Here is a 14,362-nt window from a genome sequence, read left to right as displayed (position 1 = left end):
AATTTGTGAATGTTTATGAAGTGTTGTTTTATTTCGTTGGTTTCATTGTTAGTTTTGTCGTGTGAACATATTTCTGTTGCTGCGTTTATGTGATTTCTTGATATGTTGAGTTTTTGTTGTTGTTTCATGTATTGAATCCCAGGGAATGTATAATCCAGTATGGGTGATTTTTCTGTGGATTTCTGTTTTGAACTGTATATCTGTTCTTGTGATCTTGAGGTTAAGAAATGCTATTTGATTAGTATTTTCCCGTTCACAGGTGAACTTAATGTTGGGGTGTATAGAGTTAACGTCGTTGAAAAAAACTAAGTGTTTGTTCTGTAGGTGTAAATCCAGCAATTATATTGTTGACATATCTTTACCCGTTTAGTGGTGGGTGTAAGGCTGAATTGATCGCTTGTGATATAATCTGTATTATAAAAATCATGGCTAGAACTGGCGACACGGGATTTCCAATATTAGGCCTAAAGTATAAAAGGTAATTGCTTTAATAAATGAAACATTAACTACTTTTCATTGTTTTTTTAAAACCCTTGTGGGGTATGACGTTTGCGCCTCTCTGTATATTTACAACTAGGTACAGAGTATTAAAATTTTATTGTTTGCACTTTTGCCGAGGCTCTAAAAATGGGGTCACGATATTAATACAATGGACAACAAACTGTAATGTAGCGGTTAATATATATGAGACAAAAACTGTCTGCACAAAAATCCATTTGTTAAATTAGAACAAATATATATATATATATATATATATAGAGCATGTAGTCTAGTACCACAGATATTCTATTCAATAACTCGCCGTATCTTGTGGCCACTATCCAAGATACCTTTTTCTTCCTTGGATTTTTTTAACACGTTGAAGTTGTTTTCTTTATGTGAAAGTTAAAATGTAATTTATCAGAAGGTTGAGTTAGTTTTATATGAAACGTCTTACACAAGATTACTCTAAATCTATTAAGCTTTGTTTTAAATTTCGTGCAAAACTACACAAGGGCTATCTGAGCTAGCCGTCCCTAATTTAGCGGTGTAAGAATACAGGGAAGGCAACTATTCATTACCACCTACCGCCAACTCTTGGGCTACTCTTTTACCAACTAATAGCCCCTCGCTAGTACAGCGGTATATCTACGGACTTATAACGCTAAAATCTCCATCACACCACACTTGCTCGCCCTTTCAGCTGTTGAGGCCTTATTATGTGATGATCAATCCCATTATTCGTTGGTAAAAGAGTAGCCCAAGAGTTGGCGATGAGTAGTGACGATTAACTGGCTTCCGTACAGTCTTAAACTGCTAAATTAGGGACGGTTAACGCAGATAGCCCTGGTGTAGCTTTGTATAAAATTCAAAAACAAGCAAACTCTCTGAATCGTTTATTTTTTCATTTGTTTCAGTCGAAATCCTTTAAGTATTACAGAATCATCTCTTTCTTAAAGTAAACAAATCACTAAAACCCAGTTGTTGTTTAGTCTGCTTCTTAGTTAGAATGTATAGTTGTGTACTAACTGAAAACATTCGGAAACCGATGTAGGAAACGAATTACACGCATGTCTAAGTTATTGGATACACAATCCCACTTGTTCTATACTTTTTCAGTGGGGTAACTTTTTTTTTTAATTCCAGGTTTTTGTTAAATTATTTTTATGCTTTGTTTCTCATAAGGAATAAGTTAGACGAAACTAAAAATGGAGATATTTTAATTACCCACACAAAATCCTAGTTTTATATATATATATAGCGATTTTTTACCCTATCATAACGTAAGCAGTATTAAGCTGATTACATAGAGAAACCATTATATCATCAAAATGAGATCAGAACTGTTCAAAACATTTCAATATTAACTTAACAATTACTTTTGCTGAGTTCATTCCCACATTTCACTATCCCCCACCCAACCTCTTGTAAGTTTCATTGCTGTCATATGACAATATTCTTGTATATCATAATGTCACTAGCAGTTATTCAGTCTTAAAGAATTATGTATACATTTTTAGGATGTGTGATATACAAGGCTACTGAAAGTATGGGTTTAGTAAACGTGCAATCCATGTAGAAGTTGGAAGAGCCCCCTAGTGGCACAATGTTTGCAGATTTATACCACTAGAAATCGGTTTCGATACCCGTGGTGGGCAAAGCACAGATAGCCCTTTGTGTAGCTTTGTGCTTAACGGCTAGCAACAACAAGGTGCTGTTGCTCTGAATGGTGTGGTTACACCAAGTCGAGTGTAACTTTTGTTGTACTGAAGATCTGATTGTGAATATTGAATTGTTGTTTATGGTAGTACCACACTTTGCCTTATCATTAACAAAAACACATGTATTCGTTTCATTTATTTTATGTCATAAATTATTTGAGATATTATCGATTTATTTAATAAGTTAAAAAGTAGAAAAACACCTCTTCTAAAGAAACAAAATCAAATAATATGTAGTATTCCATCTAAGTGTGGTAATAAACACACAACATAAACCTCCCATCCCTTGGAAATCATACATAAAGAACACCAAGGTCATATGTGTAGAGGTAAATTTCAAGAATTTCCCTTAACGTGTCATCAATTTGGATGAAAATTTTGTCCTACACCAATCCACAAATAACAAAAAAAGAAACTTTTAAAATGACAGCAGGTAATTTTTCGCTAAACCGTGAAAATGTCCCTAATAACATCAACAAAATCTGGCTTATTTCATTCTCTTTGTTTTCATTTCCACACTTCACCAGCTCTGATCTTTTCATTAAATGAATAACTTGTAAATTTCACTGATGTCATATAACAACATAATAATTAACTGCGTGATTTCTTTCTCATTCTCTCTCTCTATATATATATAAATATATACTGATTTTTATATAAACCTTGTATATCCACTTATGTATGTATATATTCACTGCTGAAGAACAAGCAAACAAAATGCTGATCTTCTACACCAGATTAATCAAACTATCATCAAATTTCAAAATGTGTCGTAGCCTAAAACATAAAAATCTAGGTTGACTGTACGTTATTGCTGAGTGGCCCTCAGTATGACTAAAATGCTCAACGGGTGGGCAGAAAAGCAGCTCAGAGCTTTGGCTCTGAGGGAAGCCCAGATTGCGTCACAAATAACCTCTTAAAGTCCATGAAATAATTTAAATTGTTAGATTAACTTAAATTTTTCCGTCACTTGGGACGAGTGCTTTTGCTTGTACTGTAATAAAACAGCTCAATGTTCTATATATATAAAAACGACTGGTTTGGGTTGAGAAAATTTTTATGTAGCTTTCATTGTGATTATATTCACTCTTATGGTCTGCAAGAATTTCCAAAATGCCAAGTCATACACGTCATAAGATCAAACCTATCAAAAATTCTTCTCTACATAAAAATTTTCTCAACCGAAACCAGCCGTTTTTACATATATATTTCTCAACAAGTGCTTTTTTCTCGTCATCACTGAGCTCAATGTTCTATTGAAGCATATGGTATTTTCTTTACATAAAATTTTTATTATGCTTATATATCATTAATGGTCAATTTATTATTGTAATAGTATAACTTTCTTCCTTACGTAAATACTAAAATTGTTCGAACCAATCAATAAACAATGGCCACGGAAATCCTACTCAACAATTAGCTTTGATTATGATTATATTCACTCTTGTGGTCTGCCAGAATTTCCAAAAGCCAAGTCACACACGTCATAGGATCAAACCTGTCAAAAAGGAAAAACATCTGAGATTATACTTCCCCAATATACCCCCTCTCCCTCTAGCACAACCTTTATATTAGCCAAGGTCAGCCTGAGAGAAAACGTATCACTGAACAGATCTCCTAATTAGTGTATTTAGTTAAATAATAAACTTAGCAAAGGTCAAGGTCAGATACATCATGTTTAAATAAAGTTTGAATAGAAATATATTAATTTTCTAAAGTAGGAAATAGGTAGAGACTTAATATTTAATATGATACACACACATACAGCGAGAGTTTTTACGTCTAAAGCTGTTAATATCATCAAGGATAAATTCACCTAAATTTTGTAAACGTTCATGCAGGTGTTGTGCATATACTTGAGTCATGACATCTCTCTTGTTAATCTGATAAGGAGAGATTGTAAATATGTATTAATTCTTTTACTTATGTAACGGTTGCACAACGCAACGACTAGAACTTTGTATTACTTTTGCCTTCTGGGAATTGTGGGTTTTCCTGCCTAACTTTCTCAAAAAAGTGCTTATTTTGAGTCCTTCATCAAAATCTGAAGGTTGCTTTATGTATTGGGAGTATGGAAGTGGCCTTCTGAACCTGTTACTGTAGCAGTGGTTTCCGTGATACAAAATATTTGGTTTAATAATCAAAGTTAAACAAATCAAGGGTATGGGGCATGCCACATTCCATGTAGAAGCTGTCGGTCAGAATAGTAAGGTTATGTTTAAGTGGGGTGTAGCTTCTGTAACTTTACAGAAAAGTAGGAGGATTGTTTGTAATGTTTGTAATGGTTTCTTCGATTGTTATCTTCATAGTTTGGCCTCCCACAGATCTTTGTGCAATAAAAACTATTTTCTTTTTTTTTTTAAAATTCTCGTCTTCCTTACTGTTTTTTTAAACGTAGCAGCTTTATTTTATGTGGTTCCTGGATAGTTACGAACTTGATAACGTTGATGTCAATAAAAAATTAACCGTAAAATTTATTCTATAATGGTTTTATGACTCCTGTAATATCAAGTGCGTAACTTATGTTTCCATCGTATAAGCCTGCTTTCTTATATTGATTGTTATTAGTTATTTAAAAGTTCATGACCATATTATACCATATAATGAGCACTTCAAGTTTTTTCTGAGACACTGCAATTAATACTATCTTATTGAAGAAACTATCTATCTATATATTTATATATATGAATAGATTCATTTAGTTTTCCATAAAGGAAGCCGAAAACCATATTGAGCGAGTCACCTGTTTTAACTACTCACGCAAAACTGCAGTAGCGTGTTGTCTGTCAGTTAATCAATAAACACTTAAAGGGTGTCACATAAGGGTAAGTACAAAGGTTTTGGCAGTAAGTTAGATTTGAGCCATTCGGGTGCCTGAAGGATAACCCGGATTGGTCATAAACTTCAGTTTCTTTTCACTCTGTCATCTAAGGGATGCTTAAAGTAAGAAATTGTACTATCGTGACGTCAGTAAAACGTGCGCATGCTATGAATCACGAGAATAATTATACAGTTTGTAGGCTACAATACAGCATGACATATGAACTTCAAATGCAAGAAATAAAAGTATGTTTTACTCTTAATATATATACAGTAGTTTTGTTTTTTGAATTTCGCACAAAGCTACTTGAAGGCTATCTGTGCTAGCTGTCCCTAATTTAGCAGTGTAAGACTAGAGGGAAGGCAGCTAGTCATCACTACCCACCGCCAACTCTTGGGCTACTCTTTTACCAACGAATAGTGGGATTGACCTTCACATATAACGCCCCCACGGCGAGCATGTTTGGTGCAACCGGGATTCGAACCCGCGACCCTCGGATTACGAGTCGAACGCCTTAACACATTTGGGCATGCCGGGCTTTATATAGTAGTAACAATATATAAATAACTTATTTGGGCTAGTGAACTTCTTGTTCTTTTCTTTTAATTTCGCGCAAAGCTACACGACGGTTCTCTACGCCAGCTCTCCCTAATTTAGCACTGTAAGACTAGAAGTAAGGCACCTAGTCATCGCCATCAACCACTAACATTTGGGCTACTCTTTAACCAACGAATAGTGGGATTGAGTGTAACTTTGTATCTCAGAATGGCTCGTATGGGTATTAATACTTTTATTGATAAGGAGATAACGTTTTGATCTTTCTAGGTCATCTTCAGGTTAAGAAAGAGAGTTTGAATGTGACCTCTGACGGACACGTCTCAGGGACGAGAGTATAAGCGGGTACGGGATTGTAGGGGGCGTTTCAGGTAGATATTAGGTTATTAATTACTATAGGTATAAAGGTGTTCCTTTATATTGGTTTAATTTTGATTTTTGTTACTGTATAAGTAGGGATTGTCCACTATGACCCATATTGTCGACCTGTGAATCATTTAACTACAACCCCGGTAAATTTATAGCGTGGACATTTTTTAATATGTAACATCAGCCGGCTTCTTTTTCAAAGACTATTTCAACTTTAAATGTATTCTTAATCAAATAAATCATAAAGCCTTAATGGCCAGTTTTGATGTAATCTCTCTCTTCATAGAAGCCCCAACCACTTAAGCCTGCAAGATAGCTTTAGAACTTTATACCAAAGACCCCAAATCGTCTCATTGATACACATCCACAGCAACCAATTAGCAAACCTTATAGAATTCACTACCACCAAAATTAACTTTATGTTCAATAACCAAAACTACTTACAAATAAATGACCTAAGTATGCGGAAGCCAGTGTCACCAGTTCTAGCCAACGCTTTTATGATACGGATTGAATCACAAGCGGTCAATTCAACCTTACACCCACCACTGTACTGGTACAGATATGTTGATGATACAATTGCTGGATTCACATCTACAGAACACATACTTTTTTTCACGCCAACTCGATACACCCCAACATTAAGTTCACCTGTGAAGAGGAAAAACCTAACCAAATATCATTTCCTAACCTCAAGATCACAAGAACTGATACACAATTCAAAACAGAAATCCACAGAAAAATCCCCCATACTGGATTATACATTCCATGGGACTCATTACGTGAAACAAAACAAAAACTCAACATATTAAGAAACCAAATAAACACAGCCATAAAACTATGTTCACCTGATACAATTAACGATGAAATCAACAAAATAAAACAACACTTCATCAACATCAACAAATTTCCTCAAAAAACCGTGGAAACAATTATACACACACACCTAGACCAACAGCAATAAATCCCAAAATACAACAAACTACAAAATCTTACATTGCTGCGTACCATATATTCCCGACATCAGTGAAAAAATAACCAACATTTGGAAAAAAATTTATGACAAAACACAATATTCCAGTAAACACCAAATTTATTAAAAACCAGGAACAAAACTGAAGTCCATACTATGTAAAAACTACATTGACAAACACAACACCAACATAATTTATAAAATGCAATGCAACAACTGCCACGACTTCTATATTAGAGAAACAAGCAGAAAAATGGAAACTAGATTCAAAGAGCACACAAAAAAAACACCTTCACACGTTTTCGAACACTGAAAAACAAATAAACACAACATAGCCATAGAAAACAGAGATATTAAGTAGGGTAACAAATATGAACAAACGCAAAAGCCTTACTTATACAGCAACAGAAGCTAAAATTAAACCAATATAAAGGAACACCTTTATACCTATACTAATTAATAACCTAAGATTCACCTGTAACGTCCCCTGCAATCCCGTACCCATTTGTACTCTCGTCCCTAAGACATGTGTCCGTCAACGGTTACATTCAAACTCTCTTTCTTAACCTGAAGATGACCTAAGAAGGGCGCCTGACATGGCCAAGCGCATAAGGCGTGCGACTCGTAATCCGAGGGTCGCGGGTTCGCGCCCGAGTCGCGCCAAACATGCTCGCCCTCCCAGCCGTGGGGGCGTGATAATGTTACGGTCAATCCCACTATTCGTTGGTAAAAGAGTAGCCCAAGAGTGGGCGGTGAGTGGTGTTGACTAGCTGCCTTCCCTCTAGTCTTACACTGCAAAATTAGGGACGGCTTGCACAGATAGCCCTCGAGTAGCTTTGTGCAAAAACCAAACTATCAAGACCTAAGAAGGTCGAAACGTTGCTCTCTCTTTATCAATAAAAGTGTTAATACCCATACTAGCCGTTTTGAGATACATTTTTTATTTCAAGTGGGTTTCTCGTCATCAATAATAAGTGTATCTTTATAACGCCTCGACGGCTGAAAGAGCGATCATATTTTGTGTGACGGGGACTCGAACCCGCGACCCTCGGATTACGCGTCGAGCCCTCTAAGCACCCGACCATGCTAGTGAACTGAAAGTAGCGAAAGGTATTTAATACATATTGAAATATTACTTTTTTCCCTATCGAACACATTTTGAACCTAAAGATCGTGATGCAATAAAAATATTCATATGTATATGAATATATAAACTATGTTGTACTATTAATAACATTTCAACTTCGTGATTCAACAAGGAGAAAGGCATTTAACCGTCGTATACACTTACATCTAATTCGTTTCTCCTTTTGAGATTCAAGTCATTCAGAAGTTGAACAGTATAAAGGATGTGATGTCATAAACTAGTCGTATGATGCGCATTGAGTGTGTGCGCAGTTACTCTTAAGACCATTGCTTCAGCGATAGAACCAGACTACCGCCTGAGTGACAGTGTATTTTTTGTGTAAACCTGTAGAGTTGGTGTTTCTTTTGCCGTTTCGTTTTCTTTAGGTTATTCTATTTTAAGTTTAGTTTCTTTTTAAAGTTTAGTGCTTAAACGTCTCACTAAATTATCTGTGCACTTAATTTTCACTAATTTTAAACCTGTTTATTTCACTAGCTTATAAATCAGGCTTGAATTTAAAGAAATCCAAAAAAGTGCTGTATGAGTCTGACTTTTGCCGTTTTGTTCTAAAGACAACGAAGCCCTGCATCAATTCATCATCTAACGTGTTGTTGCTTGTTCTGCGTTTACTTCGATTGTTTCTCAGAGTAAAAATTTTAATGTAAGGTACTGGTTATCTATCATTTAATAATTTAACAGTTTAGTTTTCATGAAAGTTTTTAGTTGGTCACTTCTATACTGAAATACGATGCGCGTTCCTGAGGCAAAGTTTTTTTCTTCGAGCTTGACGCTGTTTTTCATCACACACAGTGTGTCGCTGTCATTGGTAAGTGCTGTGTTATTGATTAATAATAATGTACTTTTAGTAAGGCTTAGCTTTGTTTTTTTGCCATTATATTCTTTGTAAAAGCAAATTTTGTGATTATTTATTTGATAAAACTTTTCAAATTGCACACCTTCAATGACGTGTATAGTACTACTACTTACCGCTGTCACCGTATCCGTACTACTAGTATAGCGAAATGGCACAAGCTACAGCAGGTTTTATTTTTAAAAAAGGTTGCCTATTGTTTTTGTAATGCGGCGTGTATAGACATAGATAAACGTTTAAACTTACGTCGTATGGACTATAGTATAAGCATGTTTGTAAAATTTTTAACTGAAGTTCAGTATCACTCCTAGTTTTAGGACTATCATTATGTGGAAAAAAATGTTTGTGAAGGCTTAGTGGGATAAAGAATATCTAGTAGTAGTAATATTAACAAAATATTAATATATGATAATAACTAAGTAACTTGACTTTGGATGCTATTTTTCTATTGGATAAAACGTAAATAAGAACATTGATAAATAACGTTCGTTTTATTTTTTATACAGTGAAAAGTTGTGCAACATTTCGATGCTTTGAAAGTCACACTTATTGCCTAGTTCATAGTAGCACTAGCATTGTTGAATTTAATTTTTAAATCTCCCTATAACTTATCATACAAGTTACTAATAAGTAACCTTTTTTTGACATTTTTCTCTCTCGTCTATAACTGGTCATTTTCATTTACATCAAACTCGTCTTAAAATATGATTCATGTTCTTAACATGTTATTGTGATGACTTAATTAGTTCTTTCAACTTCATTACTCCCAGGAACAAAGAATGTAGAGTACTTTTTTTTTAGTATTGTCTTATTACAGAAACCAAATAGAGCACCTGTCAATTGTTTGTGATTTCATGTGGGCCTGATGTCAAAATTCACAAATACATTTTTACAATTTTCTGTTTCTATAAAGAAATAAAAATGTATCACAACTTTATAGTACATGTGTTATGGGTTAAGTGATATTACACAAATAGATGATCATTTTTCCTCCCACAGTAGTATCCAATGTCCAAACCTAGTAATATTATAAAAATACAGTTAAAACTTAGCTGTAGTTTAAAATATCTTAAACTATTAGCACATAGTTATAAATAATCATGTATACAGATAATTCAAAATATTTTTGGTAGTAATTCATTTGTTCCTGAAAAAGTATATGTATGTAAACTAAAACATGATTCTTCTATAAACATGTATTTACTATAGAGAGTAATGTGGAAGAAGCAGGAAGTGTTAATTAATATTTAAATAATGTAATGTTTTTATACTAATATGTAATGTAAAGACTACCATTTTATTCAAAACATTTGCAGTTGAGCTCCTTATTACTTAAGCATAATTGCAGAATTTCAAAACTATCTTACCAGTAAACCTATTATTTTATTGTTAAAATAAAAAAAATAAGGGAATACTTTAATTTTCAATCACATGCTTTTTTATATTTTATAGTTTGTATTACAGTTAATTTTTAAACTCTAGTGGTATACATGTGAACTGAAGTTGTTTTTTTTAATTTTATACTTCATATATTAAAGTGGAATGTTTTTTTTCTTCTGGGAATATTTGTTGTTATCATGTGAAAGGTCATCTTGGTTGAAATCTTAAGATTGGTTTTTGGTCATTTGTTCTTGCATGCAAGCCAGGTAACAGTCAATAAGAACTGTCTTTTTTATGAGGGGTAATCCTTAAGTAATACAACTTTTATGCACCATAAAAGTTAAATGAAATACATTCATATTTACTTTTGTGTTTATAGTATGTTAGAATAGACTTGTTTAGGAAACACATGCTTTTACGTGTTCTAGAATCTTGTTATTCTTGGACCACTTTATTTTAATGAAAAGACAATTTTGTGCTTGATATTGGTACTGTTTACATCTATTCCTCATATCGAGTGACATTTAAATTTGTTTTATTGTAACCTTATCTACTAGTTAAAAATTGCATTATTAGTAACTACAAATTTACTCAAATACTGAAATAATTGTTGTTCTTTATATATTATATGTACATCAGTTTCAAGAGTAAATTAAATCAAAACTAAGAGTAACAAATATTTTTATTTCTTGCTTTTACACTGTGTTGTAGCTTACAGAGTGCATAATTATTCCCATGATTCATGGCATGTGCACATTTTACTAATGTTGCAACAGTGCAATTTGCAATGTTAAGTATCCCTTATATGACATCATTTCAGTGTCTATTGACTGAGTGACAGACAGACAAAACACTGTTGTAGTGTTATTTGTTAAAATAGGTGGCTCCATCATGCAGCCTTTGGCCCCCTTTTTGGGAAATTATCAGGGCATGTATAACGTGAATCATTGCACCTTTTATTAGAGATTCTAAATGCAACTAAATTTATGATATAAAGGTATTGGAGAAAGACAATATAAAAAAATAAAACTGTCAGAGGGGGCAGCAATAAACCTACAAAATGTAAAGGTACCATAATAATTTCTGACTTAGAGCTAAAAATTGGTTTTTGATACCTGTGGTGGCCAGAACACAGGTAGCCCATTATGTAGCTTTGTTCCTTTTTTTTCAGTCATGAATTACAGTTTATAAGTTTCTAACCTCTCATTTGCTCTGGGGTCAGTAATCCGTGACTCTCAATGTTTGGTGTTAAAGAAACAAAAAGGTCTTCTGAATGGTTGCTGACTCCTTATTTGGGGTATCTGTACCCTAACCTTGTATTACATAGTGTAAAGTGTAGTTATAGATAGCAAATGAAAATACCGTGATATTATATTTCACATAAATAATGTTTTTAGGTTTATAAAACTGATATACAATGCCCTTAAAAAGGAACTGCAACCACTGAAACAGGTCTATAGTTGAGTTTGATACTGTTACTTTTAGGGAGTGCCTGTAAAAAAAAAAACTACGATCACTGATCGTTTCGTAATGTTCTTACTCATTAAGGTTTATAGAATATTTTGACCTACTCTCATCTTGTTTCACATTACTGTCTGATGTAAGAGAATATTTGTTATTTCATGTGTCTTTATTATTACTATGTTTTGAAATAATCTTGAATGCTATGTTGGTTTATAGTTTGTTACCCCACGGTGACAAGGTCGTGCATACACGCTGTATTTGTCGATTCAAAAAGTAGAAAGTACACAATTAAGACAGTTTTTACCTTATAATGAAATCTTTCATAAGTTGCACTTGTGTTACCTGTTTGCTAGAGTTTGAAGTGAGGGGTTGTCTTTACGTTGCTCACAGATAGTGGAAGAATTAGCATTATGGACTGCGGAATAGTAATATACTTGTTCATAATAGTTCAAATGAAAATAATGAATATTTAAATTCCACTTCTTACAAGACAGTATTTGAATTATATTAGAATAAGTAGTAATGAGGTATGTTATCAGTATCACTCAAATTTTACTGTGATTTGTACGAAGAACTTCAAAAGAGAAAATTTCAAATAATACATACAAGGGGCAGACAGAACTGTCTGGCACTTCATGTTTGTCTTTTCACAAACATTCCTGAGAAAAGAAAAATCTTAACCCACTTTTCAGGAAATTATGGATTCCCTTCCTAAACATATAAACTGTCGGTCTCTTCTGCTGCCGACAGCAACTCGTCTTTTACGTAAAACCAATCAGTTTGTTAGAAAAATAAATCTGTCTTAACTAGAGCTTAAACTGTCTATTCCAGACCTTAAACCGTTTATTGTTATTGTTATCGCGACTAAAAAATTATTAAGTTTAGGGGGAACAGCAACTGTGCCAAAAACAGTACAAAAAAAAAAAAGTTTGTAACCAGCTTGTACATGTTCTTGTTAAGTTTAAAGGAAGCCAGTGCAACTAATTATGAGCGAATCATGGATCGTTATATAGCTAGCGAAATTGAATGATTTCCAAAATTTACGTGCTTTTGGTTCTTGAGCGACTAATTACATGCCCATGTTAATTTTCAAGTAAATCTAGTCCTGACCCCCCCAAAAAAAAACAAAAAACAACAACAAAAAAACGACAGAAAACTCGATGTGGGGACTTCAATTTGAAAGGTTCCACATCTGATATTTAGCTTATTATTTTGTGTGGTTTCCTCTCGTGTTAATACCAGTTTTAATTAAATTTGTTAAACTCGAGTATATTATGATCCTTCGTTTTTTTAGTGTTCAAATCATTTCGTTCAAAACAGTGGAAGGAGTTCAATGAAGAAATAAACATAATTACAATTGAAAATCATGTAGGTGTTTTAAAACCTCGCATGTAAGTTTGCACAGAGAACTATGGTTGTTGCTCTTACGTCACAACGTAGTGGTTTATCGTTCACAATCGTGTTGGTATTGTACAAAACACTGCTGCATCCAAGTGTATTCATCTACCCACATAACAGCCTCGTTAGGTTTAATCCGTCCTAGGTCACAGTCAGCAGAGCCGTGTGGACGAATGGAGGTAAAAGGTACAGTCCTGTCTGTTGGAAATGACGGGACATCAAAGTTGCGATAATTGTTGGGTTATTTAGACTCTAAATTAAAGAGATGGATATTTTATTTGTGTGTGTTTTTTAACTAATACTGCACATACACACAAGTTCATTTAGTGAGAAGAGATAGAAAGACACTCATTAGTGGCACGGATATAAACCGTATAATTGTCGTTTCCATTTAAATAATAATATATGCTGTTGGAATTCCATACTCCCAGATTTGTAAGAAAATATTTATGCGCCAAAATATGCATAGTAAACAACTCGTTAGATCATATTACAGTCTATGCGTTACCCGAATCTCTAACCAGAAAATAACGAAAGTATGGATTTCAAAGATGCCTGAACTTAACAGCTAGCGTAGGATGAAATGTGACGGTGTCTGCACCTGGCGTTCCACGTCTTATCCATACGTGACTGTAGTAGCTTGTTTTCATTATTGCAGTGAAATGTAAGTATAAGGTGTCTAGCCACGTATCAAACAGAAATAAAACCTACTAAATGTGTTTTAGGTTTTAATATTTACAGAACAGATAGAACATAGAACAAAGTTTCTTAACCAACGATCGGAGGAACGGTGACCGTTCGTGAGATTTCACGATAACAAACAAATACGTGAATCGTAATGTTTTTCGTTTTACTTGCGTGTTAGCGATCGGCGACAGTTTAGGATGGCAGAGATGTGGCCACTGATGTCGTAATAGGTTGAGTATTTATTGTAGGATACTTAAAATACATAGTTTAAAATGCTCATTTGTAGGCATTTCATGTGGTTGAGGTGTAGTGTTACTCACCGGTATAGAATATTACCCCGTTTTATAACTATAGTTTATTGTTTGTTTTGTAGGTGTTATTGGCTTCGCTCTAAAGAAAAACAAAAATGAAAATACTCTTATTGGTATCTGACGTTTAATGATAGTTTTGGAAAACCAGAGTATCACTGATTACTTGTTACATTTTTTTTTTTTTTACGAAAAGGCCACGTGTGGGT

At 33.9% G+C, this 14,362-nt stretch overlaps 1 pseudogene across 1 annotated transcript in view; it reads left to right on the top strand.

Annotated features, from left to right (window-relative positions):
* Positions 1-8,331: 8,331 nt before the first annotated feature.
* Positions 8,332-14,362, top strand: part of LOC143223345 (NPC intracellular cholesterol transporter 1-like) — a 66,768-nt pseudogene continuing 60,737 nt past the window's right edge. Inside the window, exon 1 of the transcript XR_013012855.1 lies at positions 8,332-8,871. The product of XR_013012855.1 is annotated as an NPC intracellular cholesterol transporter 1-like (transcript). The remainder of the gene's footprint in view (positions 8,872-14,362) is intronic.

The sequence above is a fragment of the Tachypleus tridentatus genome, chromosome 8, assembly GCF_004210375.1.
Source record: "Tachypleus tridentatus isolate NWPU-2018 chromosome 8, ASM421037v1, whole genome shotgun sequence".
Classification (NCBI taxonomy): Eukaryota; Metazoa; Arthropoda; class Merostomata; order Xiphosura; family Limulidae; genus Tachypleus; species Tachypleus tridentatus.
The sequence above is the reverse complement of the archived record's forward strand: the minus strand, read 5'-3'. Positions and strand labels throughout refer to the sequence as shown.